General features: G+C 46.1%; 46 non-coding genes and 1 pseudogene across 46 annotated transcripts; all 47 read right to left on the bottom strand.

Annotated features, from left to right (window-relative positions):
* On the bottom strand, positions 1–151 carry LOC139449270 (U1 spliceosomal RNA; annotated as a pseudogene; the record flags this gene model as incomplete).
* Positions 152–566: 415 nt separating this feature from the next.
* Positions 567–730, bottom strand: LOC139449260 (U1 spliceosomal RNA). The gene has a single exon (XR_011652106.1). It is a non-coding gene; the product is annotated as a U1 spliceosomal RNA (small nuclear RNA).
* Positions 731–1,147: 417 nt separating this feature from the next.
* On the bottom strand, positions 1,148–1,311 carry LOC139449281 (U1 spliceosomal RNA). The gene has a single exon (XR_011652125.1). It is a non-coding gene; the product is annotated as a U1 spliceosomal RNA (small nuclear RNA).
* Positions 1,312–1,728: 417 nt separating this feature from the next.
* LOC139449293 (U1 spliceosomal RNA) lies at positions 1,729–1,892 on the bottom strand. The gene has a single exon (XR_011652136.1). It is a non-coding gene; the product is annotated as a U1 spliceosomal RNA (small nuclear RNA).
* A 416-nt stretch (positions 1,893–2,308) lies between these two features.
* LOC139449304 (U1 spliceosomal RNA) lies at positions 2,309–2,472 on the bottom strand. The gene has a single exon (XR_011652147.1). It is a non-coding gene; the product is annotated as a U1 spliceosomal RNA (small nuclear RNA).
* Positions 2,473–2,888: 416 nt separating this feature from the next.
* On the bottom strand, positions 2,889–3,052 carry LOC139449316 (U1 spliceosomal RNA). Its single transcript, XR_011652158.1, has one exon. It is a non-coding gene; the product is annotated as a U1 spliceosomal RNA (small nuclear RNA).
* Positions 3,053–3,468: 416 nt separating this feature from the next.
* On the bottom strand, positions 3,469–3,632 carry LOC139449266 (U1 spliceosomal RNA). Its single transcript, XR_011652112.1, has one exon. It is a non-coding gene; the product is annotated as a U1 spliceosomal RNA (small nuclear RNA).
* A 416-nt stretch (positions 3,633–4,048) lies between these two features.
* On the bottom strand, positions 4,049–4,212 carry LOC139449271 (U1 spliceosomal RNA). The gene has a single exon (XR_011652116.1). It is a non-coding gene; the product is annotated as a U1 spliceosomal RNA (small nuclear RNA).
* A 416-nt stretch (positions 4,213–4,628) lies between these two features.
* Positions 4,629–4,792, bottom strand: LOC139449272 (U1 spliceosomal RNA). Its single transcript, XR_011652117.1, has one exon. It is a non-coding gene; the product is annotated as a U1 spliceosomal RNA (small nuclear RNA).
* A 416-nt stretch (positions 4,793–5,208) lies between these two features.
* Positions 5,209–5,372, bottom strand: LOC139449273 (U1 spliceosomal RNA). Its single transcript, XR_011652118.1, has one exon. It is a non-coding gene; the product is annotated as a U1 spliceosomal RNA (small nuclear RNA).
* Positions 5,373–5,788: 416 nt separating this feature from the next.
* LOC139449275 (U1 spliceosomal RNA) lies at positions 5,789–5,952 on the bottom strand. The gene has a single exon (XR_011652119.1). It is a non-coding gene; the product is annotated as a U1 spliceosomal RNA (small nuclear RNA).
* Positions 5,953–6,368: 416 nt separating this feature from the next.
* Positions 6,369–6,532, bottom strand: LOC139449276 (U1 spliceosomal RNA). The gene has a single exon (XR_011652120.1). It is a non-coding gene; the product is annotated as a U1 spliceosomal RNA (small nuclear RNA).
* A 416-nt stretch (positions 6,533–6,948) lies between these two features.
* LOC139449277 (U1 spliceosomal RNA) lies at positions 6,949–7,112 on the bottom strand. Its single transcript, XR_011652121.1, has one exon. It is a non-coding gene; the product is annotated as a U1 spliceosomal RNA (small nuclear RNA).
* Positions 7,113–7,528: 416 nt separating this feature from the next.
* On the bottom strand, positions 7,529–7,692 carry LOC139449278 (U1 spliceosomal RNA). The gene has a single exon (XR_011652122.1). It is a non-coding gene; the product is annotated as a U1 spliceosomal RNA (small nuclear RNA).
* A 416-nt stretch (positions 7,693–8,108) lies between these two features.
* On the bottom strand, positions 8,109–8,272 carry LOC139449279 (U1 spliceosomal RNA). The gene has a single exon (XR_011652123.1). It is a non-coding gene; the product is annotated as a U1 spliceosomal RNA (small nuclear RNA).
* A 416-nt stretch (positions 8,273–8,688) lies between these two features.
* Positions 8,689–8,852, bottom strand: LOC139449280 (U1 spliceosomal RNA). Its single transcript, XR_011652124.1, has one exon. It is a non-coding gene; the product is annotated as a U1 spliceosomal RNA (small nuclear RNA).
* Positions 8,853–9,268: 416 nt separating this feature from the next.
* LOC139449282 (U1 spliceosomal RNA) lies at positions 9,269–9,432 on the bottom strand. Its single transcript, XR_011652126.1, has one exon. It is a non-coding gene; the product is annotated as a U1 spliceosomal RNA (small nuclear RNA).
* A 416-nt stretch (positions 9,433–9,848) lies between these two features.
* Positions 9,849–10,012, bottom strand: LOC139449283 (U1 spliceosomal RNA). Its single transcript, XR_011652127.1, has one exon. It is a non-coding gene; the product is annotated as a U1 spliceosomal RNA (small nuclear RNA).
* A 416-nt stretch (positions 10,013–10,428) lies between these two features.
* Positions 10,429–10,592, bottom strand: LOC139449284 (U1 spliceosomal RNA). Its single transcript, XR_011652128.1, has one exon. It is a non-coding gene; the product is annotated as a U1 spliceosomal RNA (small nuclear RNA).
* Positions 10,593–11,008: 416 nt separating this feature from the next.
* On the bottom strand, positions 11,009–11,172 carry LOC139449285 (U1 spliceosomal RNA). The gene has a single exon (XR_011652129.1). It is a non-coding gene; the product is annotated as a U1 spliceosomal RNA (small nuclear RNA).
* A 416-nt stretch (positions 11,173–11,588) lies between these two features.
* LOC139449286 (U1 spliceosomal RNA) lies at positions 11,589–11,752 on the bottom strand. The gene has a single exon (XR_011652130.1). It is a non-coding gene; the product is annotated as a U1 spliceosomal RNA (small nuclear RNA).
* A 416-nt stretch (positions 11,753–12,168) lies between these two features.
* On the bottom strand, positions 12,169–12,332 carry LOC139449287 (U1 spliceosomal RNA). The gene has a single exon (XR_011652131.1). It is a non-coding gene; the product is annotated as a U1 spliceosomal RNA (small nuclear RNA).
* Positions 12,333–12,748: 416 nt separating this feature from the next.
* LOC139449288 (U1 spliceosomal RNA) lies at positions 12,749–12,912 on the bottom strand. The gene has a single exon (XR_011652132.1). It is a non-coding gene; the product is annotated as a U1 spliceosomal RNA (small nuclear RNA).
* A 416-nt stretch (positions 12,913–13,328) lies between these two features.
* On the bottom strand, positions 13,329–13,492 carry LOC139449289 (U1 spliceosomal RNA). Its single transcript, XR_011652133.1, has one exon. It is a non-coding gene; the product is annotated as a U1 spliceosomal RNA (small nuclear RNA).
* Positions 13,493–13,908: 416 nt separating this feature from the next.
* Positions 13,909–14,072, bottom strand: LOC139449291 (U1 spliceosomal RNA). The gene has a single exon (XR_011652134.1). It is a non-coding gene; the product is annotated as a U1 spliceosomal RNA (small nuclear RNA).
* A 416-nt stretch (positions 14,073–14,488) lies between these two features.
* LOC139449292 (U1 spliceosomal RNA) lies at positions 14,489–14,652 on the bottom strand. Its single transcript, XR_011652135.1, has one exon. It is a non-coding gene; the product is annotated as a U1 spliceosomal RNA (small nuclear RNA).
* A 416-nt stretch (positions 14,653–15,068) lies between these two features.
* On the bottom strand, positions 15,069–15,232 carry LOC139449294 (U1 spliceosomal RNA). The gene has a single exon (XR_011652137.1). It is a non-coding gene; the product is annotated as a U1 spliceosomal RNA (small nuclear RNA).
* Positions 15,233–15,648: 416 nt separating this feature from the next.
* Positions 15,649–15,812, bottom strand: LOC139449295 (U1 spliceosomal RNA). The gene has a single exon (XR_011652138.1). It is a non-coding gene; the product is annotated as a U1 spliceosomal RNA (small nuclear RNA).
* A 416-nt stretch (positions 15,813–16,228) lies between these two features.
* Positions 16,229–16,392, bottom strand: LOC139449296 (U1 spliceosomal RNA). Its single transcript, XR_011652139.1, has one exon. It is a non-coding gene; the product is annotated as a U1 spliceosomal RNA (small nuclear RNA).
* A 416-nt stretch (positions 16,393–16,808) lies between these two features.
* On the bottom strand, positions 16,809–16,972 carry LOC139449297 (U1 spliceosomal RNA). Its single transcript, XR_011652140.1, has one exon. It is a non-coding gene; the product is annotated as a U1 spliceosomal RNA (small nuclear RNA).
* A 416-nt stretch (positions 16,973–17,388) lies between these two features.
* Positions 17,389–17,552, bottom strand: LOC139449269 (U1 spliceosomal RNA). The gene has a single exon (XR_011652115.1). It is a non-coding gene; the product is annotated as a U1 spliceosomal RNA (small nuclear RNA).
* A 416-nt stretch (positions 17,553–17,968) lies between these two features.
* Positions 17,969–18,132, bottom strand: LOC139449298 (U1 spliceosomal RNA). Its single transcript, XR_011652141.1, has one exon. It is a non-coding gene; the product is annotated as a U1 spliceosomal RNA (small nuclear RNA).
* A 416-nt stretch (positions 18,133–18,548) lies between these two features.
* On the bottom strand, positions 18,549–18,712 carry LOC139449299 (U1 spliceosomal RNA). The gene has a single exon (XR_011652142.1). It is a non-coding gene; the product is annotated as a U1 spliceosomal RNA (small nuclear RNA).
* Positions 18,713–19,128: 416 nt separating this feature from the next.
* On the bottom strand, positions 19,129–19,292 carry LOC139449300 (U1 spliceosomal RNA). The gene has a single exon (XR_011652143.1). It is a non-coding gene; the product is annotated as a U1 spliceosomal RNA (small nuclear RNA).
* Positions 19,293–19,708: 416 nt separating this feature from the next.
* On the bottom strand, positions 19,709–19,872 carry LOC139449301 (U1 spliceosomal RNA). The gene has a single exon (XR_011652144.1). It is a non-coding gene; the product is annotated as a U1 spliceosomal RNA (small nuclear RNA).
* Positions 19,873–20,288: 416 nt separating this feature from the next.
* On the bottom strand, positions 20,289–20,452 carry LOC139449302 (U1 spliceosomal RNA). The gene has a single exon (XR_011652145.1). It is a non-coding gene; the product is annotated as a U1 spliceosomal RNA (small nuclear RNA).
* A 416-nt stretch (positions 20,453–20,868) lies between these two features.
* Positions 20,869–21,032, bottom strand: LOC139449303 (U1 spliceosomal RNA). Its single transcript, XR_011652146.1, has one exon. It is a non-coding gene; the product is annotated as a U1 spliceosomal RNA (small nuclear RNA).
* Positions 21,033–21,448: 416 nt separating this feature from the next.
* On the bottom strand, positions 21,449–21,612 carry LOC139449305 (U1 spliceosomal RNA). Its single transcript, XR_011652148.1, has one exon. It is a non-coding gene; the product is annotated as a U1 spliceosomal RNA (small nuclear RNA).
* A 416-nt stretch (positions 21,613–22,028) lies between these two features.
* LOC139449307 (U1 spliceosomal RNA) lies at positions 22,029–22,192 on the bottom strand. The gene has a single exon (XR_011652149.1). It is a non-coding gene; the product is annotated as a U1 spliceosomal RNA (small nuclear RNA).
* Positions 22,193–22,608: 416 nt separating this feature from the next.
* LOC139449308 (U1 spliceosomal RNA) lies at positions 22,609–22,772 on the bottom strand. Its single transcript, XR_011652150.1, has one exon. It is a non-coding gene; the product is annotated as a U1 spliceosomal RNA (small nuclear RNA).
* A 416-nt stretch (positions 22,773–23,188) lies between these two features.
* LOC139449309 (U1 spliceosomal RNA) lies at positions 23,189–23,352 on the bottom strand. Its single transcript, XR_011652151.1, has one exon. It is a non-coding gene; the product is annotated as a U1 spliceosomal RNA (small nuclear RNA).
* Positions 23,353–23,768: 416 nt separating this feature from the next.
* On the bottom strand, positions 23,769–23,932 carry LOC139449310 (U1 spliceosomal RNA). Its single transcript, XR_011652152.1, has one exon. It is a non-coding gene; the product is annotated as a U1 spliceosomal RNA (small nuclear RNA).
* Positions 23,933–24,348: 416 nt separating this feature from the next.
* On the bottom strand, positions 24,349–24,512 carry LOC139449311 (U1 spliceosomal RNA). Its single transcript, XR_011652153.1, has one exon. It is a non-coding gene; the product is annotated as a U1 spliceosomal RNA (small nuclear RNA).
* A 416-nt stretch (positions 24,513–24,928) lies between these two features.
* LOC139449312 (U1 spliceosomal RNA) lies at positions 24,929–25,092 on the bottom strand. The gene has a single exon (XR_011652154.1). It is a non-coding gene; the product is annotated as a U1 spliceosomal RNA (small nuclear RNA).
* Positions 25,093–25,508: 416 nt separating this feature from the next.
* On the bottom strand, positions 25,509–25,672 carry LOC139449313 (U1 spliceosomal RNA). Its single transcript, XR_011652155.1, has one exon. It is a non-coding gene; the product is annotated as a U1 spliceosomal RNA (small nuclear RNA).
* Positions 25,673–26,088: 416 nt separating this feature from the next.
* Positions 26,089–26,252, bottom strand: LOC139449314 (U1 spliceosomal RNA). The gene has a single exon (XR_011652156.1). It is a non-coding gene; the product is annotated as a U1 spliceosomal RNA (small nuclear RNA).
* A 416-nt stretch (positions 26,253–26,668) lies between these two features.
* LOC139449315 (U1 spliceosomal RNA) lies at positions 26,669–26,832 on the bottom strand. Its single transcript, XR_011652157.1, has one exon. It is a non-coding gene; the product is annotated as a U1 spliceosomal RNA (small nuclear RNA).
* Positions 26,833–27,134: the final 302 nt, after the last annotated feature.

The following is a 27,134-nucleotide window of genomic DNA, read 5'->3' on the forward strand; positions in this document are numbered from 1 at the left end:
GAACGCAGTCCCCCACACTTATAAATTGCGCACCCGAGTCGTCCACATTTGGGATGATCGCAGGGGTCAACCAAGCCGATGTGCAATGGAAAGGTCTCGCCCCGGGCCCACAGCCTTGCGGATCACTGTAAAGCCTGTGCCAGGTAAGTATGCCTGAAACTGCAGCTTCCTAACCATCACTACAAACATGCACATCACCTCACTCGGGTGTGTTTTAAACAACACTTCACATATATTCCATTTCTGTTCAAACATGTATATACTTCCCTGTACATGGCACTACATTCACCCGTTCGCTTTATGCAAAGATTATTGACAGGAAAAACCAGACAGAAATGGCTTTATTTGCATTTAGGCTGCACAGACATGCACCTGACGCCAGGTACCCAGGGGAGGCAACTTCCATGTCAACACCCAAGTTTCCTTCCGGGTCCTATCTTTCTCCTTGGGAGCTACTCGGCAAAACAAACACAACAATCACAACAACAACTACAACTACAACTGGACATGTCATGATAGACAAATAGAATGAAAATAAGGCATTTCTATTTTTTGATTGGTTTTTCCAGGGGAGAGCGCGAACGCAGTCCCCCACACTTATAAATTGCGCACCCGAGTCGTCCACATTTGGGATGATCGCAGGGGTCAACCAAGCCGATGTGCAATGGAAAGGTCTCGCCCCGGGCCCACAGCCTTGCGGATCACTGTAAAGCCTGTGCCAGGTAAGTATGCCTGAAACTGCAGCTTCCTAACCATCACTACAAACATGCACATCACCTCACTCGGGTGTGTTTTAAACAACACTTCACATATATTCCATTTCTGTTCAAACATGTATATACTTCCCTGTACATGGCACTACATTCACCCGTTCGCTTTATGCAAAGATTATTGACAGGAAAAACCAGACAGAAATGGCTTTATTTGCATTTTAGGCTGCACAGACATGCACCTGACGCCAGGTACCCAGGGGAGGCAACTTCCATGTCAACACCCAAGTTTCCTTCCGGGTCCTATCTTTCTCCTTGGGAGCTACTCGGCAAAACAAACACAACAATCACAACAACAACTACAACTACAACTGGACATGTCATGATAGACAAATAGAATGAAAATAAGGCATTTCTATTTTTTGATTGGTTTTTTCCAGGGGAGAGCGCGAACGCAGTCCCCCACACTTATAAATTGCGCACCCGAGTCGTCCACATTTGGGATGATCGCAGGGGTCAACCAAGCCGATGTGCAATGGAAAGGTCTCGCCCCGGGCCCACAGCCTTGCGGATCACTGTAAAGCCTGTGCCAGGTAAGTATGCCTGAAACTGCAGCTTCCTAACCATCACTACAAACATGCACATCACCTCACTCGGGTGTGTTTTAAACAACACTTCACATATATTCCATTTCTGTTCAAACATGTATATACTTCCCTGTACATGGCACTACATTCACCCGTTCGCTTTATGCAAAGATTATTGACAGGAAAAACCAGACAGAAATGGCTTTATTTGCATTTTAGGCTGCACAGACATGCACCTGACGCCAGGTACCCAGGGGAGGCAACTTCCATGTCAACACCCAAGTTTCCTTCCGGGTCCTATCTTTCTCCTTGGGAGCTACTCGGCAAAACAAACACAACAATCACAACAACAACTACAACTACAACTGGACATGTCATGATAGACAAATAGAATGAAAATAAGGCATTTCTATTTTTTGATTGGGTTTTTCCAGGGGAGAGCGCGAACGCAGTCCCCCACACTTATAAATTGCGCACCCGAGTCGTCCACATTTGGGATGATCGCAGGGGTCAACCAAGCCGATGTGCAATGGAAAGGTCTCGCCCCGGGCCCACAGCCTTGCGGATCACTGTAAAGCCTGTGCCAGGTAAGTATGCCTGAAACTGCAGCTTCCTAACCATCACTACAAACATGCACATCACCTCACTCGGGTGTGTTTTAAACAACACTTCACATATATTCCATTTCTGTTCAAACATGTATATACTTCCCTGTACATGGCACTACATTCACCCGTTCGCTTTATGCAAAGATTATTGACAGGAAAAACCAGACAGAAATGGCTTTATTTGCATTTTAGGCTGCACAGACATGCACCTGACGCCAGGTACCCAGGGGAGGCAACTTCCATGTCAACACCCAAGTTTCCTTCCGGGTCCTATCTTTCTCCTTGGGAGCTACTCGGCAAAACAAACACAACAATCACAACAACAACTACAACTACAACTGGACATGTCATGATAGACAAATAGAATGAAAATAAGGCATTTCTATTTTTTGATTGGTTTTTCCAGGGGAGAGCGCGAACGCAGTCCCCCACACTTATAAATTGCGCACCCGAGTCGTCCACATTTGGGATGATCGCAGGGGTCAACCAAGCCGATGTGCAATGGAAAGGTCTCGCCCCGGGCCCACAGCCTTGCGGATCACTGTAAAGCCTGTGCCAGGTAAGTATGCCTGAAACTGCAGCTTCCTAACCATCACTACAAACATGCACATCACCTCACTCGGGTGTGTTTTAAACAACACTTCACATATATTCCATTTCTGTTCAAACATGTATATACTTCCCTGTACATGGCACTACATTCACCCGTTCGCTTTATGCAAAGATTATTGACAGGAAAAACCAGACAGAAATGGCTTTATTTGCATTTTAGGCTGCACAGACATGCACCTGACGCCAGGTACCCAGGGGAGGCAACTTCCATGTCAACACCCAAGTTTCCTTCCGGGTCCTATCTTTCTCCTTGGGAGCTACTCGGCAAAACAAACACAACAATCACAACAACAACTACAACTACAACTGGACATGTCATGATAGACAAATAGAATGAAAATAAGGCATTTCTATTTTTTGATTGGTTTTTCCAGGGGAGAGCGCGAACGCAGTCCCCCACACTTATAAATTGCGCACCCGAGTCGTCCACATTTGGGATGATCGCAGGGGTCAACCAAGCCGATGTGCAATGGAAAGGTCTCGCCCCGGGCCCACAGCCTTGCGGATCACTGTAAAGCCTGTGCCAGGTAAGTATGCCTGAAACTGCAGCTTCCTAACCATCACTACAAACATGCACATCACCTCACTCGGGTGTGTTTTAAACAACACTTCACATATATTCCATTTCTGTTCAAACATGTATATACTTCCCTGTACATGGCACTACATTCACCCGTTCGCTTTATGCAAAGATTATTGACAGGAAAAACCAGACAGAAATGGCTTTATTTGCATTTTAGGCTGCACAGACATGCACCTGACGCCAGGTACCCAGGGGAGGCAACTTCCATGTCAACACCCAAGTTTCCTTCCGGGTCCTATCTTTCTCCTTGGGAGCTACTCGGCAAAACAAACACAACAATCACAACAACAACTACAACTACAACTGGACATGTCATGATAGACAAATAGAATGAAAATAAGGCATTTCTATTTTTTGATTGGTTTTTCCAGGGGAGAGCGCGAACGCAGTCCCCCACACTTATAAATTGCGCACCCGAGTCGTCCACATTTGGGATGATCGCAGGGGTCAACCAAGCCGATGTGCAATGGAAAGGTCTCGCCCCGGGCCCACAGCCTTGCGGATCACTGTAAAGCCTGTGCCAGGTAAGTATGCCTGAAACTGCAGCTTCCTAACCATCACTACAAACATGCACATCACCTCACTCGGGTGTGTTTTAAACAACACTTCACATATATTCCATTTCTGTTCAAACATGTATATACTTCCCTGTACATGGCACTACATTCACCCGTTCGCTTTATGCAAAGATTATTGACAGGAAAAACCAGACAGAAATGGCTTTATTTGCATTTTAGGCTGCACAGACATGCACCTGACGCCAGGTACCCAGGGGAGGCAACTTCCATGTCAACACCCAAGTTTCCTTCCGGGTCCTATCTTTCTCCTTGGGAGCTACTCGGCAAAACAAACACAACAATCACAACAACAACTACAACTACAACTGGACATGTCATGATAGACAAATAGAATGAAAATAAGGCATTTCTATTTTTTGATTGGTTTTTCCAGGGGAGAGCGCGAACGCAGTCCCCCACACTTATAAATTGCGCACCCGAGTCGTCCACATTTGGGATGATCGCAGGGGTCAACCAAGCCGATGTGCAATGGAAAGGTCTCGCCCCGGGCCCACAGCCTTGCGGATCACTGTAAAGCCTGTGCCAGGTAAGTATGCCTGAAACTGCAGCTTCCTAACCATCACTACAAACATGCACATCACCTCACTCGGGTGTGTTTTAAACAACACTTCACATATATTCCATTTCTGTTCAAACATGTATATACTTCCCTGTACATGGCACTACATTCACCCGTTCGCTTTATGCAAAGATTATTGACAGGAAAAACCAGACAGAAATGGCTTTATTTGCATTTTAGGCTGCACAGACATGCACCTGACGCCAGGTACCCAGGGGAGGCAACTTCCATGTCAACACCCAAGTTTCCTTCCGGGTCCTATCTTTCTCCTTGGGAGCTACTCGGCAAAACAAACACAACAATCACAACAACAACTACAACTACAACTGGACATGTCATGATAGACAAATAGAATGAAAATAAGGCATTTCTATTTTTTGATTGGTTTTTCCAGGGGAGAGCGCGAACGCAGTCCCCCACACTTATAAATTGCGCACCCGAGTCGTCCACATTTGGGATGATCGCAGGGGTCAACCAAGCCGATGTGCAATGGAAAGGTCTCGCCCCGGGCCCACAGCCTTGCGGATCACTGTAAAGCCTGTGCCAGGTAAGTATGCCTGAAACTGCAGCTTCCTAACCATCACTACAAACATGCACATCACCTCACTCGGGTGTGTTTTAAACAACACTTCACATATATTCCATTTCTGTTCAAACATGTATATACTTCCCTGTACATGGCACTACATTCACCCGTTCGCTTTATGCAAAGATTATTGACAGGAAAAACCAGACAGAAATGGCTTTATTTGCATTTTAGGCTGCACAGACATGCACCTGACGCCAGGTACCCAGGGGAGGCAACTTCCATGTCAACACCCAAGTTTCCTTCCGGGTCCTATCTTTCTCCTTGGGAGCTACTCGGCAAAACAAACACAACAATCACAACAACAACTACAACTACAACTGGACATGTCATGATAGACAAATAGAATGAAAATAAGGCATTTCTATTTTTTGATTGGTTTTTCCAGGGGAGAGCGCGAACGCAGTCCCCCACACTTATAAATTGCGCACCCGAGTCGTCCACATTTGGGATGATCGCAGGGGTCAACCAAGCCGATGTGCAATGGAAAGGTCTCGCCCCGGGCCCACAGCCTTGCGGATCACTGTAAAGCCTGTGCCAGGTAAGTATGCCTGAAACTGCAGCTTCCTAACCATCACTACAAACATGCACATCACCTCACTCGGGTGTGTTTTAAACAACACTTCACATATATTCCATTTCTGTTCAAACATGTATATACTTCCCTGTACATGGCACTACATTCACCCGTTCGCTTTATGCAAAGATTATTGACAGGAAAAACCAGACAGAAATGGCTTTATTTGCATTTTAGGCTGCACAGACATGCACCTGACGCCAGGTACCCAGGGGAGGCAACTTCCATGTCAACACCCAAGTTTCCTTCCGGGTCCTATCTTTCTCCTTGGGAGCTACTCGGCAAAACAAACACAACAATCACAACAACAACTACAACTACAACTGGACATGTCATGATAGACAAATAGAATGAAAATAAGGCATTTCTATTTTTTGATTGGTTTTTCCAGGGGAGAGCGCGAACGCAGTCCCCCACACTTATAAATTGCGCACCCGAGTCGTCCACATTTGGGATGATCGCAGGGGTCAACCAAGCCGATGTGCAATGGAAAGGTCTCGCCCCGGGCCCACAGCCTTGCGGATCACTGTAAAGCCTGTGCCAGGTAAGTATGCCTGAAACTGCAGCTTCCTAACCATCACTACAAACATGCACATCACCTCACTCGGGTGTGTTTTAAACAACACTTCACATATATTCCATTTCTGTTCAAACATGTATATACTTCCCTGTACATGGCACTACATTCACCCGTTCGCTTTATGCAAAGATTATTGACAGGAAAAACCAGACAGAAATGGCTTTATTTGCATTTTAGGCTGCACAGACATGCACCTGACGCCAGGTACCCAGGGGAGGCAACTTCCATGTCAACACCCAAGTTTCCTTCCGGGTCCTATCTTTCTCCTTGGGAGCTACTCGGCAAAACAAACACAACAATCACAACAACAACTACAACTACAACTGGACATGTCATGATAGACAAATAGAATGAAAATAAGGCATTTCTATTTTTTGATTGGTTTTTCCAGGGGAGAGCGCGAACGCAGTCCCCCACACTTATAAATTGCGCACCCGAGTCGTCCACATTTGGGATGATCGCAGGGGTCAACCAAGCCGATGTGCAATGGAAAGGTCTCGCCCCGGGCCCACAGCCTTGCGGATCACTGTAAAGCCTGTGCCAGGTAAGTATGCCTGAAACTGCAGCTTCCTAACCATCACTACAAACATGCACATCACCTCACTCGGGTGTGTTTTAAACAACACTTCACATATATTCCATTTCTGTTCAAACATGTATATACTTCCCTGTACATGGCACTACATTCACCCGTTCGCTTTATGCAAAGATTATTGACAGGAAAAACCAGACAGAAATGGCTTTATTTGCATTTTAGGCTGCACAGACATGCACCTGACGCCAGGTACCCAGGGGAGGCAACTTCCATGTCAACACCCAAGTTTCCTTCCGGGTCCTATCTTTCTCCTTGGGAGCTACTCGGCAAAACAAACACAACAATCACAACAACAACTACAACTACAACTGGACATGTCATGATAGACAAATAGAATGAAAATAAGGCATTTCTATTTTTTGATTGGTTTTTCCAGGGGAGAGCGCGAACGCAGTCCCCCACACTTATAAATTGCGCACCCGAGTCGTCCACATTTGGGATGATCGCAGGGGTCAACCAAGCCGATGTGCAATGGAAAGGTCTCGCCCCGGGCCCACAGCCTTGCGGATCACTGTAAAGCCTGTGCCAGGTAAGTATGCCTGAAACTGCAGCTTCCTAACCATCACTACAAACATGCACATCACCTCACTCGGGTGTGTTTTAAACAACACTTCACATATATTCCATTTCTGTTCAAACATGTATATACTTCCCTGTACATGGCACTACATTCACCCGTTCGCTTTATGCAAAGATTATTGACAGGAAAAACCAGACAGAAATGGCTTTATTTGCATTTTAGGCTGCACAGACATGCACCTGACGCCAGGTACCCAGGGGAGGCAACTTCCATGTCAACACCCAAGTTTCCTTCCGGGTCCTATCTTTCTCCTTGGGAGCTACTCGGCAAAACAAACACAACAATCACAACAACAACTACAACTACAACTGGACATGTCATGATAGACAAATAGAATGAAAATAAGGCATTTCTATTTTTTGATTGGTTTTTCCAGGGGAGAGCGCGAACGCAGTCCCCCACACTTATAAATTGCGCACCCGAGTCGTCCACATTTGGGATGATCGCAGGGGTCAACCAAGCCGATGTGCAATGGAAAGGTCTCGCCCCGGGCCCACAGCCTTGCGGATCACTGTAAAGCCTGTGCCAGGTAAGTATGCCTGAAACTGCAGCTTCCTAACCATCACTACAAACATGCACATCACCTCACTCGGGTGTGTTTTAAACAACACTTCACATATATTCCATTTCTGTTCAAACATGTATATACTTCCCTGTACATGGCACTACATTCACCCGTTCGCTTTATGCAAAGATTATTGACAGGAAAAACCAGACAGAAATGGCTTTATTTGCATTTTAGGCTGCACAGACATGCACCTGACGCCAGGTACCCAGGGGAGGCAACTTCCATGTCAACACCCAAGTTTCCTTCCGGGTCCTATCTTTCTCCTTGGGAGCTACTCGGCAAAACAAACACAACAATCACAACAACAACTACAACTACAACTGGACATGTCATGATAGACAAATAGAATGAAAATAAGGCATTTCTATTTTTTGATTGGTTTTTCCAGGGGAGAGCGCGAACGCAGTCCCCCACACTTATAAATTGCGCACCCGAGTCGTCCACATTTGGGATGATCGCAGGGGTCAACCAAGCCGATGTGCAATGGAAAGGTCTCGCCCCGGGCCCACAGCCTTGCGGATCACTGTAAAGCCTGTGCCAGGTAAGTATGCCTGAAACTGCAGCTTCCTAACCATCACTACAAACATGCACATCACCTCACTCGGGTGTGTTTTAAACAACACTTCACATATATTCCATTTCTGTTCAAACATGTATATACTTCCCTGTACATGGCACTACATTCACCCGTTCGCTTTATGCAAAGATTATTGACAGGAAAAACCAGACAGAAATGGCTTTATTTGCATTTTAGGCTGCACAGACATGCACCTGACGCCAGGTACCCAGGGGAGGCAACTTCCATGTCAACACCCAAGTTTCCTTCCGGGTCCTATCTTTCTCCTTGGGAGCTACTCGGCAAAACAAACACAACAATCACAACAACAACTACAACTACAACTGGACATGTCATGATAGACAAATAGAATGAAAATAAGGCATTTCTATTTTTTGATTGGTTTTTCCAGGGGAGAGCGCGAACGCAGTCCCCCACACTTATAAATTGCGCACCCGAGTCGTCCACATTTGGGATGATCGCAGGGGTCAACCAAGCCGATGTGCAATGGAAAGGTCTCGCCCCGGGCCCACAGCCTTGCGGATCACTGTAAAGCCTGTGCCAGGTAAGTATGCCTGAAACTGCAGCTTCCTAACCATCACTACAAACATGCACATCACCTCACTCGGGTGTGTTTTAAACAACACTTCACATATATTCCATTTCTGTTCAAACATGTATATACTTCCCTGTACATGGCACTACATTCACCCGTTCGCTTTATGCAAAGATTATTGACAGGAAAAACCAGACAGAAATGGCTTTATTTGCATTTTAGGCTGCACAGACATGCACCTGACGCCAGGTACCCAGGGGAGGCAACTTCCATGTCAACACCCAAGTTTCCTTCCGGGTCCTATCTTTCTCCTTGGGAGCTACTCGGCAAAACAAACACAACAATCACAACAACAACTACAACTACAACTGGACATGTCATGATAGACAAATAGAATGAAAATAAGGCATTTCTATTTTTTGATTGGTTTTTCCAGGGGAGAGCGCGAACGCAGTCCCCCACACTTATAAATTGCGCACCCGAGTCGTCCACATTTGGGATGATCGCAGGGGTCAACCAAGCCGATGTGCAATGGAAAGGTCTCGCCCCGGGCCCACAGCCTTGCGGATCACTGTAAAGCCTGTGCCAGGTAAGTATGCCTGAAACTGCAGCTTCCTAACCATCACTACAAACATGCACATCACCTCACTCGGGTGTGTTTTAAACAACACTTCACATATATTCCATTTCTGTTCAAACATGTATATACTTCCCTGTACATGGCACTACATTCACCCGTTCGCTTTATGCAAAGATTATTGACAGGAAAAACCAGACAGAAATGGCTTTATTTGCATTTTAGGCTGCACAGACATGCACCTGACGCCAGGTACCCAGGGGAGGCAACTTCCATGTCAACACCCAAGTTTCCTTCCGGGTCCTATCTTTCTCCTTGGGAGCTACTCGGCAAAACAAACACAACAATCACAACAACAACTACAACTACAACTGGACATGTCATGATAGACAAATAGAATGAAAATAAGGCATTTCTATTTTTTGATTGGTTTTTCCAGGGGAGAGCGCGAACGCAGTCCCCCACACTTATAAATTGCGCACCCGAGTCGTCCACATTTGGGATGATCGCAGGGGTCAACCAAGCCGATGTGCAATGGAAAGGTCTCGCCCCGGGCCCACAGCCTTGCGGATCACTGTAAAGCCTGTGCCAGGTAAGTATGCCTGAAACTGCAGCTTCCTAACCATCACTACAAACATGCACATCACCTCACTCGGGTGTGTTTTAAACAACACTTCACATATATTCCATTTCTGTTCAAACATGTATATACTTCCCTGTACATGGCACTACATTCACCCGTTCGCTTTATGCAAAGATTATTGACAGGAAAAACCAGACAGAAATGGCTTTATTTGCATTTTAGGCTGCACAGACATGCACCTGACGCCAGGTACCCAGGGGAGGCAACTTCCATGTCAACACCCAAGTTTCCTTCCGGGTCCTATCTTTCTCCTTGGGAGCTACTCGGCAAAACAAACACAACAATCACAACAACAACTACAACTACAACTGGACATGTCATGATAGACAAATAGAATGAAAATAAGGCATTTCTATTTTTTGATTGGTTTTTCCAGGGGAGAGCGCGAACGCAGTCCCCCACACTTATAAATTGCGCACCCGAGTCGTCCACATTTGGGATGATCGCAGGGGTCAACCAAGCCGATGTGCAATGGAAAGGTCTCGCCCCGGGCCCACAGCCTTGCGGATCACTGTAAAGCCTGTGCCAGGTAAGTATGCCTGAAACTGCAGCTTCCTAACCATCACTACAAACATGCACATCACCTCACTCGGGTGTGTTTTAAACAACACTTCACATATATTCCATTTCTGTTCAAACATGTATATACTTCCCTGTACATGGCACTACATTCACCCGTTCGCTTTATGCAAAGATTATTGACAGGAAAAACCAGACAGAAATGGCTTTATTTGCATTTTAGGCTGCACAGACATGCACCTGACGCCAGGTACCCAGGGGAGGCAACTTCCATGTCAACACCCAAGTTTCCTTCCGGGTCCTATCTTTCTCCTTGGGAGCTACTCGGCAAAACAAACACAACAATCACAACAACAACTACAACTACAACTGGACATGTCATGATAGACAAATAGAATGAAAATAAGGCATTTCTATTTTTTGATTGGTTTTTCCAGGGGAGAGCGCGAACGCAGTCCCCCACACTTATAAATTGCGCACCCGAGTCGTCCACATTTGGGATGATCGCAGGGGTCAACCAAGCCGATGTGCAATGGAAAGGTCTCGCCCCGGGCCCACAGCCTTGCGGATCACTGTAAAGCCTGTGCCAGGTAAGTATGCCTGAAACTGCAGCTTCCTAACCATCACTACAAACATGCACATCACCTCACTCGGGTGTGTTTTAAACAACACTTCACATATATTCCATTTCTGTTCAAACATGTATATACTTCCCTGTACATGGCACTACATTCACCCGTTCGCTTTATGCAAAGATTATTGACAGGAAAAACCAGACAGAAATGGCTTTATTTGCATTTTAGGCTGCACAGACATGCACCTGACGCCAGGTACCCAGGGGAGGCAACTTCCATGTCAACACCCAAGTTTCCTTCCGGGTCCTATCTTTCTCCTTGGGAGCTACTCGGCAAAACAAACACAACAATCACAACAACAACTACAACTACAACTGGACATGTCATGATAGACAAATAGAATGAAAATAAGGCATTTCTATTTTTTGATTGGTTTTTCCAGGGGAGAGCGCGAACGCAGTCCCCCACACTTATAAATTGCGCACCCGAGTCGTCCACATTTGGGATGATCGCAGGGGTCAACCAAGCCGATGTGCAATGGAAAGGTCTCGCCCCGGGCCCACAGCCTTGCGGATCACTGTAAAGCCTGTGCCAGGTAAGTATGCCTGAAACTGCAGCTTCCTAACCATCACTACAAACATGCACATCACCTCACTCGGGTGTGTTTTAAACAACACTTCACATATATTCCATTTCTGTTCAAACATGTATATACTTCCCTGTACATGGCACTACATTCACCCGTTCGCTTTATGCAAAGATTATTGACAGGAAAAACCAGACAGAAATGGCTTTATTTGCATTTTAGGCTGCACAGACATGCACCTGACGCCAGGTACCCAGGGGAGGCAACTTCCATGTCAACACCCAAGTTTCCTTCCGGGTCCTATCTTTCTCCTTGGGAGCTACTCGGCAAAACAAACACAACAATCACAACAACAACTACAACTACAACTGGACATGTCATGATAGACAAATAGAATGAAAATAAGGCATTTCTATTTTTTGATTGGTTTTTCCAGGGGAGAGCGCGAACGCAGTCCCCCACACTTATAAATTGCGCACCCGAGTCGTCCACATTTGGGATGATCGCAGGGGTCAACCAAGCCGATGTGCAATGGAAAGGTCTCGCCCCGGGCCCACAGCCTTGCGGATCACTGTAAAGCCTGTGCCAGGTAAGTATGCCTGAAACTGCAGCTTCCTAACCATCACTACAAACATGCACATCACCTCACTCGGGTGTGTTTTAAACAACACTTCACATATATTCCATTTCTGTTCAAACATGTATATACTTCCCTGTACATGGCACTACATTCACCCGTTCGCTTTATGCAAAGATTATTGACAGGAAAAACCAGACAGAAATGGCTTTATTTGCATTTTAGGCTGCACAGACATGCACCTGACGCCAGGTACCCAGGGGAGGCAACTTCCATGTCAACACCCAAGTTTCCTTCCGGGTCCTATCTTTCTCCTTGGGAGCTACTCGGCAAAACAAACACAACAATCACAACAACAACTACAACTACAACTGGACATGTCATGATAGACAAATAGAATGAAAATAAGGCATTTCTATTTTTTGATTGGTTTTTCCAGGGGAGAGCGCGAACGCAGTCCCCCACACTTATAAATTGCGCACCCGAGTCGTCCACATTTGGGATGATCGCAGGGGTCAACCAAGCCGATGTGCAATGGAAAGGTCTCGCCCCGGGCCCACAGCCTTGCGGATCACTGTAAAGCCTGTGCCAGGTAAGTATGCCTGAAACTGCAGCTTCCTAACCATCACTACAAACATGCACATCACCTCACTCGGGTGTGTTTTAAACAACACTTCACATATATTCCATTTCTGTTCAAACATGTATATACTTCCCTGTACATGGCACTACATTCACCCGTTCGCTTTATGCAAAGATTATTGACAGGAAAAACCAGACAGAAATGGCTTTATTTGCATTTTAGGCTGCACAGACATGCACCTGACGCCAGGTACCCAGGGGAGGCAACTTCCATGTCAACACCCAAGTTTCCTTCCGGGTCCTATCTTTCTCCTTGGGAGCTACTCGGCAAAACAAACACAACAATCACAACAACAACTACAACTACAACTGGACATGTCATGATAGACAAATAGAATGAAAATAAGGCATTTCTATTTTTTGATTGGTTTTTCCAGGGGAGAGCGCGAACGCAGTCCCCCACACTTATAAATTGCGCACCCGAGTCGTCCACATTTGGGATGATCGCAGGGGTCAACCAAGCCGATGTGCAATGGAAAGGTCTCGCCCCGGGCCCACAGCCTTGCGGATCACTGTAAAGCCTGTGCCAGGTAAGTATGCCTGAAACTGCAGCTTCCTAACCATCACTACAAACATGCACATCACCTCACTCGGGTGTGTTTTAAACAACACTTCACATATATTCCATTTCTGTTCAAACATGTATATACTTCCCTGTACATGGCACTACATTCACCCGTTCGCTTTATGCAAAGATTATTGACAGGAAAAACCAGACAGAAATGGCTTTATTTGCATTTTAGGCTGCACAGACATGCACCTGACGCCAGGTACCCAGGGGAGGCAACTTCCATGTCAACACCCAAGTTTCCTTCCGGGTCCTATCTTTCTCCTTGGGAGCTACTCGGCAAAACAAACACAACAATCACAACAACAACTACAACTACAACTGGACATGTCATGATAGACAAATAGAATGAAAATAAGGCATTTCTATTTTTTGATTGGTTTTTCCAGGGGAGAGCGCGAACGCAGTCCCCCACACTTATAAATTGCGCACCCGAGTCGTCCACATTTGGGATGATCGCAGGGGTCAACCAAGCCGATGTGCAATGGAAAGGTCTCGCCCCGGGCCCACAGCCTTGCGGATCACTGTAAAGCCTGTGCCAGGTAAGTATGCCTGAAACTGCAGCTTCCTAACCATCACTACAAACATGCACATCACCTCACTCGGGTGTGTTTTAAACAACACTTCACATATATTCCATTTCTGTTCAAACATGTATATACTTCCCTGTACATGGCACTACATTCACCCGTTCGCTTTATGCAAAGATTATTGACAGGAAAAACCAGACAGAAATGGCTTTATTTGCATTTTAGGCTGCACAGACATGCACCTGACGCCAGGTACCCAGGGGAGGCAACTTCCATGTCAACACCCAAGTTTCCTTCCGGGTCCTATCTTTCTCCTTGGGAGCTACTCGGCAAAACAAACACAACAATCACAACAACAACTACAACTACAACTGGACATGTCATGATAGACAAATAGAATGAAAATAAGGCATTTCTATTTTTTGATTGGTTTTTCCAGGGGAGAGCGCGAACGCAGTCCCCCACACTTATAAATTGCGCACCCGAGTCGTCCACATTTGGGATGATCGCAGGGGTCAACCAAGCCGATGTGCAATGGAAAGGTCTCGCCCCGGGCCCACAGCCTTGCGGATCACTGTAAAGCCTGTGCCAGGTAAGTATGCCTGAAACTGCAGCTTCCTAACCATCACTACAAACATGCACATCACCTCACTCGGGTGTGTTTTAAACAACACTTCACATATATTCCATTTCTGTTCAAACATGTATATACTTCCCTGTACATGGCACTACATTCACCCGTTCGCTTTATGCAAAGATTATTGACAGGAAAAACCAGACAGAAATGGCTTTATTTGCATTTTAGGCTGCACAGACATGCACCTGACGCCAGGTACCCAGGGGAGGCAACTTCCATGTCAACACCCAAGTTTCCTTCCGGGTCCTATCTTTCTCCTTGGGAGCTACTCGGCAAAACAAACACAACAATCACAACAACAACTACAACTACAACTGGACATGTCATGATAGACAAATAGAATGAAAATAAGGCATTTCTATTTTTTGATTGGTTTTTCCAGGGGAGAGCGCGAACGCAGTCCCCCACACTTATAAATTGCGCACCCGAGTCGTCCACATTTGGGATGATCGCAGGGGTCAACCAAGCCGATGTGCAATGGAAAGGTCTCGCCCCGGGCCCACAGCCTTGCGGATCACTGTAAAGCCTGTGCCAGGTAAGTATGCCTGAAACTGCAGCTTCCTAACCATCACTACAAACATGCACATCACCTCACTCGGGTGTGTTTTAAACAACACTTCACATATATTCCATTTCTGTTCAAACATGTATATACTTCCCTGTACATGGCACTACATTCACCCGTTCGCTTTATGCAAAGATTATTGACAGGAAAAACCAGACAGAAATGGCTTTATTTGCATTTTAGGCTGCACAGACATGCACCTGACGCCAGGTACCCAGGGGAGGCAACTTCCATGTCAACACCCAAGTTTCCTTCCGGGTCCTATCTTTCTCCTTGGGAGCTACTCGGCAAAACAAACACAACAATCACAACAACAACTACAACTACAACTGGACATGTCATGATAGACAAATAGAATGAAAATAAGGCATTTCTATTTTTTGATTGGTTTTTCCAGGGGAGAGCGCGAACGCAGTCCCCCACACTTATAAATTGCGCACCCGAGTCGTCCACATTTGGGATGATCGCAGGGGTCAACCAAGCCGATGTGCAATGGAAAGGTCTCGCCCCGGGCCCACAGCCTTGCGGATCACTGTAAAGCCTGTGCCAGGTAAGTATGCCTGAAACTGCAGCTTCCTAACCATCACTACAAACATGCACATCACCTCACTCGGGTGTGTTTTAAACAACACTTCACATATATTCCATTTCTGTTCAAACATGTATATACTTCCCTGTACATGGCACTACATTCACCCGTTCGCTTTATGCAAAGATTATTGACAGGAAAAACCAGACAGAAATGGCTTTATTTGCATTTTAGGCTGCACAGACATGCACCTGACGCCAGGTACCCAGGGGAGGCAACTTCCATGTCAACACCCAAGTTTCCTTCCGGGTCCTATCTTTCTCCTTGGGAGCTACTCGGCAAAACAAACACAACAATCACAACAACAACTACAACTACAACTGGACATGTCATGATAGACAAATAGAATGAAAATAAGGCATTTCTATTTTTTGATTGGTTTTTCCAGGGGAGAGCGCGAACGCAGTCCCCCACACTTATAAATTGCGCACCCGAGTCGTCCACATTTGGGATGATCGCAGGGGTCAACCAAGCCGATGTGCAATGGAAAGGTCTCGCCCCGGGCCCACAGCCTTGCGGATCACTGTAAAGCCTGTGCCAGGTAAGTATGCCTGAAACTGCAGCTTCCTAACCATCACTACAAACATGCACATCACCTCACTCGGGTGTGTTTTAAACAACACTTCACATATATTCCATTTCTGTTCAAACATGTATATACTTCCCTGTACATGGCACTACATTCACCCGTTCGCTTTATGCAAAGATTATTGACAGGAAAAACCAGACAGAAATGGCTTTATTTGCATTTTAGGCTGCACAGACATGCACCTGACGCCAGGTACCCAGGGGAGGCAACTTCCATGTCAACACCCAAGTTTCCTTCCGGGTCCTATCTTTCTCCTTGGGAGCTACTCGGCAAAACAAACACAACAATCACAACAACAACTACAACTACAACTGGACATGTCATGATAGACAAATAGAATGAAAATAAGGCATTTCTATTTTTTGATTGGTTTTTCCAGGGGAGAGCGCGAACGCAGTCCCCCACACTTATAAATTGCGCACCCGAGTCGTCCACATTTGGGATGATCGCAGGGGTCAACCAAGCCGATGTGCAATGGAAAGGTCTCGCCCCGGGCCCACAGCCTTGCGGATCACTGTAAAGCCTGTGCCAGGTAAGTATGCCTGAAACTGCAGCTTCCTAACCATCACTACAAACATGCACATCACCTCACTCGGGTGTGTTTTAAACAACACTTCACATATATTCCATTTCTGTTCAAACATGTATATACTTCCCTGTACATGGCACTACATTCACCCGTTCGCTTTATGCAAAGATTATTGACAGGAAAAACCAGACAGAAATGGCTTTATTTGCATTTTAGGCTGCACAGACATGCACCTGACGCCAGGTACCCAGGGGAGGCAACTTCCATGTCAACACCCAAGTTTCCTTCCGGGTCCTATCTTTCTCCTTGGGAGCTACTCGGCAAAACAAACACAACAATCACAACAACAACTACAACTACAACTGGACATGTCATGATAGACAAATAGAATGAAAATAAGGCATTTCTATTTTTTGATTGGTTTTTCCAGGGGAGAGCGCGAACGCAGTCCCCCACACTTATAAATTGCGCACCCGAGTCGTCCACATTTGGGATTATCGCAGGGGTCAACCAAGCCGATGTGCAATGGAAAGGTCTCGCCCCGGGCCCACAGCCTTGCGGATCACTGTAAAGCCTGTGCCAGGTAAGTATGCCTGAAACTGCAGCTTCCTAACCATCACTACAAACATGCACATCACCTCACTCGGGTGTGTTTTAAACAACACTTCACATATATTCCATTTCTGTTCAAACATGTATATACTTCCCTGTACATGGCACTACATTCACCCGTTCGCTTTATGCAAAGATTATTGACAGGAAAAACCAGACAGAAATGGCTTTATTTGCATTTTAGGCTGCACAGACATGCACCTGACGCCAGGTACCCAGGGGAGGCAACTTCCATGTCAACACCCAAGTTTCCTTCCGGGTCCTATCTTTCTCCTTGGGAGCTACTCGGCAAAACAAACACAACAATCACAACAACAACTACAACTACAACTGGACATGTCATGATAGACAAATAGAATGAAAATAAGGCATTTCTATTTTTTGATTGGTTTTTCCAGGGGAGAGCGCGAACGCAGTCCCCCACACTTATAAATTGCGCACCCGAGTCGTCCACATTTGGGATGATCGCAGGGGTCAACCAAGCCGATGTGCAATGGAAAGGTCTCGCCCCGGGCCCACAGCCTTGCGGATCACTGTAAAGCCTGTGCCAGGTAAGTATGCCTGAAACTGCAGCTTCCTAACCATCACTACAAACATGCACATCACCTCACTCGGGTGTGTTTTAAACAACACTTCACATATATTCCATTTCTGTTCAAACATGTATATACTTCCCTGTACATGGCACTACATTCACCCGTTCGCTTTATGCAAAGATTATTGACAGGAAAAACCAGACAGAAATGGCTTTATTTGCATTTTAGGCTGCACAGACATGCACCTGACGCCAGGTACCCAGGGGAGGCAACTTCCATGTCAACACCCAAGTTTCCTTCCGGGTCCTATCTTTCTCCTTGGGAGCTACTCGGCAAAACAAACACAACAATCACAACAACAACTACAACTACAACTGGACATGTCATGATAGACAAATAGAATGAAAATAAGGCATTTCTATTTTTTGATTGGTTTTTCCAGGGGAGAGCGCGAACGCAGTCCCCCACACTTATAAATTGCGCACCCGAGTCGTCCACATTTGGGATGATCGCAGGGGTCAACCAAGCCGATGTGCAATGGAAAGGTCTCGCCCCGGGCCCACAGCCTTGCGGATCACTGTAAAGCCTGTGCCAGGTAAGTATGCCTGAAACTGCAGCTTCCTAACCATCACTACAAACATGCACATCACCTCACTCGGGTGTGTTTTAAACAACACTTCACATATATTCCATTTCTGTTCAAACATGTATATACTTCCCTGTACATGGCACTACATTCACCCGTTCGCTTTATGCAAAGATTATTGACAGGAAAAACCAGACAGAAATGGCTTTATTTGCATTTTAGGCTGCACAGACATGCACCTGACGCCAGGTACCCAGGGGAGGCAACTTCCATGTCAACACCCAAGTTTCCTTCCGGGTCCTATCTTTCTCCTTGGGAGCTACTCGGCAAAACAAACACAACAATCACAACAACAACTACAACTACAACTGGACATGTCATGATAGACAAATAGAATGAAAATAAGGCATTTCTATTTTTTGATTGGTTTTTCCAGGGGAGAGCGCGAACGCAGTCCCCCACACTTATAAATTGCGCACCCGAGTCGTCCACATTTGGGATGATCGCAGGGGTCAACCAAGCCGATGTGCAATGGAAAGGTCTCGCCCCGGGCCCACAGCCTTGCGGATCACTGTAAAGCCTGTGCCAGGTAAGTATGCCTGAAACTGCAGCTTCCTAACCATCACTACAAACATGCACATCACCTCACTCGGGTGTGTTTTAAACAACACTTCACATATATTCCATTTCTGTTCAAACATGTATATACTTCCCTGTACATGGCACTACATTCACCCGTTCGCTTTATGCAAAGATTATTGACAGGAAAAACCAGACAGAAATGGCTTTATTTGCATTTTAGGCTGCACAGACATGCACCTGACGCCAGGTACCCAGGGGAGGCAACTTCCATGTCAACACCCAAGTTTCCTTCCGGGTCCTATCTTTCTCCTTGGGAGCTACTCGGCAAAACAAACACAACAATCACAACAACAACTACAACTACAACTGGACATGTCATGATAGACAAATAGAATGAAAATAAGGCATTTCTATTTTTTGATTGGTTTTTCCAGGGGAGAGCGCGAACGCAGTCCCCCACACTTATAAATTGCGCACCCGAGTCGTCCACATTTGGGATGATCGCAGGGGTCAACCAAGCCGATGTGCAATGGAAAGGTCTCGCCCCGGGCCCACAGCCTTGCGGATCACTGTAAAGCCTGTGCCAGGTAAGTATGCCTGAAACTGCAGCTTCCTAACCATCACTACAAACATGCACATCACCTCACTCGGGTGTGTTTTAAACAACACTTCACATATATTCCATTTCTGTTCAAACATGTATATACTTCCCTGTACATGGCACTACATTCACCCGTTCGCTTTATGCAAAGATTATTGACAGGAAAAACCAGACAGAAATGGCTTTATTTGCATTTTAGGCTGCACAGACATGCACCTGACGCCAGGTACCCAGGGGAGGCAACTTCCATGTCAACACCCAAGTTTCCTTCCGGGTCCTATCTTTCTCCTTGGGAGCTACTCGGCAAAACAAACACAACAATCACAACAACAACTACAACTACAACTGGACATGTCATGATAGACAAATAGAATGAAAATAAGGCATTTCTATTTTTTGATTGGTTTTTCCAGGGGAGAGCGCGAACGCAGTCCCCCACACTTATAAATTGCGCACCCGAGTCGTCCACATTTGGGATGATCGCAGGGGTCAACCAAGCCGATGTGCAATGGAAAGGTCTCGCCCCGGGCCCACAGCCTTGCGGATCACTGTAAAGCCTGTGCCAGGTAAGTATGCCTGAAACTGCAGCTTCCTAACCATCACTACAAACATGCACATCACCTCACTCGGGTGTGTTTTAAACAACACTTCACATATATTCCATTTCTGTTCAAACATGTATATACTTCCCTGTACATGGCACTACATTCACCCGTTCGCTTTATGCAAAGATTATTGACAGGAAAAACCAGACAGAAATGGCTTTATTTGCATTTTAGGCTGCACAGACATGCACCTGACGCCAGGTACCCAGGGGAGGCAACTTCCATGTCAACACCCAAGTTTCCTTCCGGGTCCTATCTTTCTCCTTGGGAGCTACTCGGCAAAACAAACACAACAATCACAACAACAACTACAACTACAACTGGACATGTCATGATAGACAAATAGAATGAAAATAAGGCATTTCTATTTTTTGATTGGTTTTTCCAGGGGAGAGCGCGAACGCAGTCCCCCACACTTATAAATTGCGCACCCGAGTCGTCCACATTTGGGATGATCGCAGGGGTCAACCAAGCCGATGTGCAATGGAAAGGTCTCGCCCCGGGCCCACAGCCTTGCGGATCACTGTAAAGCCTGTGCCAGGTAAGTATGCCTGAAACTGCAGCTTCCTAACCATCACTACAAACATGCACATCACCTCACTCGGGTGTGTTTTAAACAACACTTCACATATATTCCATTTCTGTTCAAACATGTATATACTTCCCTGTACATGGCACTACATTCACCCGTTCGCTTTATGCAAAGATTATTGACAGGAAAAACCAGACAGAAATGGCTTTATTTGCATTTTAGGCTGCACAGACATGCACCTGACGCCAGGTACCCAGGGGAGGCAACTTCCATGTCAACACCCAAGTTTCCTTCCGGGTCCTATCTTTCTCCTTGGGAGCTACTCGGCAAAACAAACACAACAATCACAACAACAACTACAACTACAACTGGACATGTCATGATAGACAAATAGAATGAAAATAAGGCATTTCTATTTTTTGATTGGTTTTTCCAGGGGAGAGCGCGAACGCAGTCCCCCACACTTATAAATTGCGCACCCGAGTCGTCCACATTTGGGATGATCGCAGGGGTCAACCAAGCCGATGTGCAATGGAAAGGTCTCGCCCCGGGCCCACAGCCTTGCGGATCACTGTAAAGCCTGTGCCAGGTAAGTATGCCTGAAACTGCAGCTTCCTAACCATCACTACAAACATGCACATCACCTCACTCGGGTGTGTTTTAAACAACACTTCACATATATTCCATTTCTGTTCAAACATGTATATACTTCCCTGTACATGGCACTACATTCACCCGTTCGCTTTATGCAAAGATTATTGACAGGAAAAACCAGACAGAAATGGCTTTATTTGCATTTTAGGCTGCACAGACATGCACCTGACGCCAGGTACCCAGGGGAGGCAACTTCCATGTCAACACCCAAGTTTCCTTCCGGGTCCTATCTTTCTCCTTGGGAGCTACTCGGCAAAACAAACACAACAATCACAACAACAACTACAACTACAACTGGACATGTCATGATAGACAAATAGAATGAAAATAAGGCATTTCTATTTTTTGATTGGTTTTTCCAGGGGAGAGCGCGAACGCAGTCCCCCACACTTATAAATTGCGCACCCGAGTCGTCCACATTTGGGATGATCGCAGGGGTCAACCAAGCCGATGTGCAATGGAAAGGTCTCGCCCCGGGCCCACAGCCTTGCGGATCACTGTAAAGCCTGTGCCAGGTAAGTATGCCTGAAACTGCAGCTTCCTAACCATCACTACAAACATGCACATCACCTCACTCGGGTGTGTTTTAAACAACACTTCACATATATTCCATTTCTGTTCAAACATGTATATACTTCCCTGTACATGGCACTACATTCACCCGTTCGCTTTATGCAAAGATTATTGACAGGAAAAACCAGACAGAAATGGCTTTATTTGCATTTTAGGCTGCACAGACATGCACCTGACGCCAGGTACCCAGGGGAGGCAACTTCCATGTCAACACCCAAGTTTCCTTCCGGGTCCTATCTTTCTCCTTGGGAGCTACTCGGCAAAACAAACACAACAATCACAACAACAACTACAACTACAACTGGACATGTCATGATAGACAAATAGAATGAAAATAAGGCATTTCTATTTTTTGATTGGTTTTTCCAGGGGAGAGCGCGAACGCAGTCCCCCACACTTATAAATTGCGCACCCGAGTCGTCCACATTTGGGATGATCGCAGGGGTCAACCAAGCCGATGTGCAATGGAAAGGTCTCGCCCCGGGCCCACAGCCTTGCGGATCACTGTAAAGCCTGTGCCAGGTAAGTATGCCTGAAACTGCAGCTTCCTAACCATCACTACAAACATGCACATCACCTCACTCGGGTGTGTTTTAAACAACACTTCACATATATTCCATTTCTGTTCAAACATGTATATACTTCCCTGTACATGGCACTACATTCACCCGTTCGCTTTATGCAAAGATTATTGACAGGAAAAACCAGACAGAAATGGCTTTATTTGCATTTTAGGCTGCACAGACATGCACCTGACGCCAGGTACCCAGGGGAGGCAACTTCCATGTCAACACCCAAGTTTCCTTCCGGGTCCTATCTTTCTCCTTGGGAGCTACTCGGCAAAACAAACACAACAATCACAACAACAACTACAACTACAACTGGACATGTCATGATAGACAAATAGAATGAAAATAAGGCATTTCTATTTTTTGATTGGTTTTTCCAGGGGAGAGCGCGAACGCAGTCCCCCACACTTATAAATTGCGCACCCGAGTCGTCCACATTTGGGATGATCGCAGGGGTCAACCAAGCCGATGTGCAATGGAAAGGTCTCGCCCCGGGCCCACAGCCTTGCGGATCACTGTAAAGCCTGTGCCAGGTAAGTATGCCTGAAACTGCAGCTTCCTAACCATCACTACAAACATGCACATCACCTCACTCGGGTGTGTTTTAAACAACACTTCACATATATTCCATTTCTGTTCAAACATGTATATACTTCCCTGTACATGGCACTACATTCACCCGTTCGCTTTATGCAAAGATTATTGACAGGAAAAACCAGACAGAAATGGCTTTATTTGCATTTTAGGCTGCACAGACATGCACCTGACGCCAGGTACCCAGGGGAGGCAACTTCCATGTCAACACCCAAGTTTCCTTCCGGGTCCTATCTTTCTCCTTGGGAGCTACTCGGCAAAACAAACACAACAATCACAACAACAACTACAACTACAACTGGACATGTCATGATAGACAAATAGAATGAAAATAAGGCATTTCTATTTTTTGATTGGTTTTTCCAGGGGAGAGCGCGAACGCAGTCCCCCACACTTATAAATTGCGCACCCGAGTCGTCCACATTTGGGATGATCGCAGGGGTCAACCAAGCCGATGTGCAATGGAAAGGTCTCGCCCCGGGCCCACAGCCTTGCGGATCACTGTAAAGCCTGTGCCAGGTAAGTATGCCTGAAACTGCAGCTTCCTAACCATCACTACAAACATGCACATCACCTCACTCGGGTGTGTTTTAAACAACACTTCACATATATTCCATTTCTGTTCAAACATGTATATACTTCCCTGTACATGGCACTACATTCACCCGTTCGCTTTATGCAAAGATTATTGACAGGAAAAACCAGACAGAAATGGCTTTATTTGCATTTTAGGCTGCACAGACATGCACCTGACGCCAGGTACCCAGGGGAGGCAACTTCCATGTCAACACCCAAGTTTCCTTCCGGGTCCTATCTTTCTCCTTGGGAGCTACTCGGCAAAACAAACACAACAATCACAACAACAACTACAACTACAACTGGACATGTCATGATAGACAAATAGAATGAAAATAAGGCATTTCTATTTTTTGATTGGTTTTTCCAGGGGAGAGCGCGAACGCAGTCCCCCACACTTATAAATTGCGCACCCGAGTCGTCCACATTTGGGATGATCGCAGGGGTCAACCAAGCCGATGTGCAATGGAAAGGTCTCGCCCCGGGCCCACAGCCTTGCGGATCACTGTAAAGCCTGTGCCAGGTAAGTATGCCTGAAACTGCAGCTTCCTAACCATCACTACAAACATGCACATCACCTCACTCGGGTGTGTTTTAAACAACACTTCACATATATTCCATTTCTGTTCAAACATGTATATACTTCCCTGTACATGGCACTACATTCACCCGTTCGCTTTATGCAAAGATTATTGACAGGAAAAACCAGACAGAAATGGCTTTATTTGCATTTTAGGCTGCACAGACATGCACCTGACGCCAGGTACCCAGGGGAGGCAACTTCCATGTCAACACCCAAGTTTCCTTCCGGGTCCTATCTTTCTCCTTGGGAGCTACTCGGCAAAACAAACACAACAATCACAACAACAACTACAACTACAACTGGACATGTCATGATAGACAAATAGAATGAAAATAAGGCATTTCTATTTTTTGATTGGTTTTTCCAGGGGAGAGCGCGAACGCAGTCCCCCACACTTATAAATTGCGCACCCGAGTCGTCCACATTTGGGATGATCGCAGGGGTCAACCAAGCCGATGTGCAATGGAAAGGTCTCGCCCCGGGCCCACAGCCTTGCGGATCACTGTAAAGCCTGTGCCAGGTAAGTATGCCTGAAACTGCAGCTTCCTAACCATCACTACAAACATGCACATCACCTCACTCGGGTGTGTTTTAAACAACACTTCACATATATTCCATTTCTGTTCAAACATGTATATACTTCCCTGTACATGGCACTACATTCACCCGTTCGCTTTATGCAAAGATTATTGACAGGAAAAACCAGACAGAAATGGCTTTATTTGCATTTTAGGCTGCACAGACATGCACCTGACGCCAGGTACCCAGGGGAGGCAACTTCCATGTCAACACCCAAGTTTCCTTCCGGGTCCTATCTTTCTCCTTGGGAGCTACTCGGCAAAACAAACACAACAATCACAACAACAACTACAACTACAACTGGACATGTCATGATAGACAAATAGAATGAAAATAAGGCATTTCTATTTTTTGATTGGTTTTTCCAGGGGAGAGCGCGAACGCAGTCCCCCACACTTATAAATTGCGCACCCGAGTCGTCCACATTTGGGATGATCGCAGGGGTCAACCAAGCCGATGTGCAATGGAAAGGTCTCGCCCCGGGCCCACAGCCTTGCGGATCACTGTAAAGCCTGTGCCAGGTAAGTATGCCTGAAACTGCAGCTTCCTAACCATCACTACAAACATGCACATCACCTCACTCGGGTGTGTTTTAAACAACACTTCACATATATTCCATTTCTGTTCAAACATGTATATACTTCCCTGTACATGGCACTACATTCACCCGTTCGCTTTATGCAAAGATTATTGACAGGAAAAACCAGACAGAAATGGCTTTATTTGCATTTTAGGCTGCACAGACATGCACCTGACGCCAGGTACCCAGGGGAGGCAACTTCCATGTCAACACCCAAGTTTCCTTCCGGGTCCTATCTTTCTCCTTGGGAGCTACTCGGCAAAACAAACACAACAATCACAACAACAACTACAACTACAACTGGACATGTCATGATAGACAAATAGAATGAAAATAAGGCATTTCTATTTTTTGATTGGTTTTTCCAGGGGAGAGCGCGAACGCAGTCCCCCACACTTATAAATTGCGCACCCGAGTCGTCCACATTTGGGATGATCGCAGGGGTCAACCAAGCCGATGTGCAATGGAAAGGTCTCGCCCCGGGCCCACAGCCTTGCGGATCACTGTAAAGCCTGTGCCAGGTAAGTATGCCTGAAACTGCAGCTTCCTAACCATCACTACAAACATGCACATCACCTCACTCGGGTGTGTTTTAAACAACACTTCACATATATTCCATTTCTGTTCAAACATGTATATACTTCCCTGTACATGGCACTACATTCACCCGTTCGCTTTATGCAAAGATTATTGACAGGAAAAACCAGACAGAAATGGCTTTATTTGCATTTTAGGCTGCACAGACATGCACCTGACGCCAGGTACCCAGGGGAGGCAACTTCCATGTCAACACCCAAGTTTCCTTCCGGGTCCTATCTTTCTCCTTGGGAGCTACTCGGCAAAACAAACACAACAATCACAACAACAACTACAACTACAACTGGACATGTCATGATAGACAAATAGAATGAAAATAAGGCATTTCTATTTTTTGATTGGTTTTTCCAGGGGAGAGCGCGAACGCAGTCCCCCACACTTATAAATTGCGCACCCGAGTCGTCCACATTTGGGATGATCGCAGGGGTCAACCAAGCCGATGTGCAATGGAAAGGTCTCGCCCCGGGCCCACAGCCTTGCGGATCACTGTAAAGCCTGTGCCAGGTAAGTATGCCTGAAACTGCAGCTTCCTAACCATCACTACAAACATGCACATCACCTCACTCGGGTGTGTTTTAAACAACACTTCACATATATTCCATTTCTGTTCAAACATGTATATACTTCCCTGTACATGGCACTACATTCACCCGTTCGCTTTATGCAAAGATTATTGACAGGAAAAACCAGACAGAAATGGCTTTATTTGCATTTTAGGCTGCACAGACATGCACCTGACGCCAGGTACCCAGGGGAGGCAACTTCCATGTCAACACCCAAGTTTCCTTCCGGGTCCTATCTTTCTCCTTGGGAG

This window comes from Haliotis cracherodii, unplaced genomic scaffold, assembly GCF_022045235.1.
Source record: "Haliotis cracherodii isolate W230 unplaced genomic scaffold, xgHalCrac1.p SCAF_73, whole genome shotgun sequence".
Taxonomy (NCBI): Eukaryota; Metazoa; Mollusca; class Gastropoda; order Lepetellida; family Haliotidae; genus Haliotis; species Haliotis cracherodii.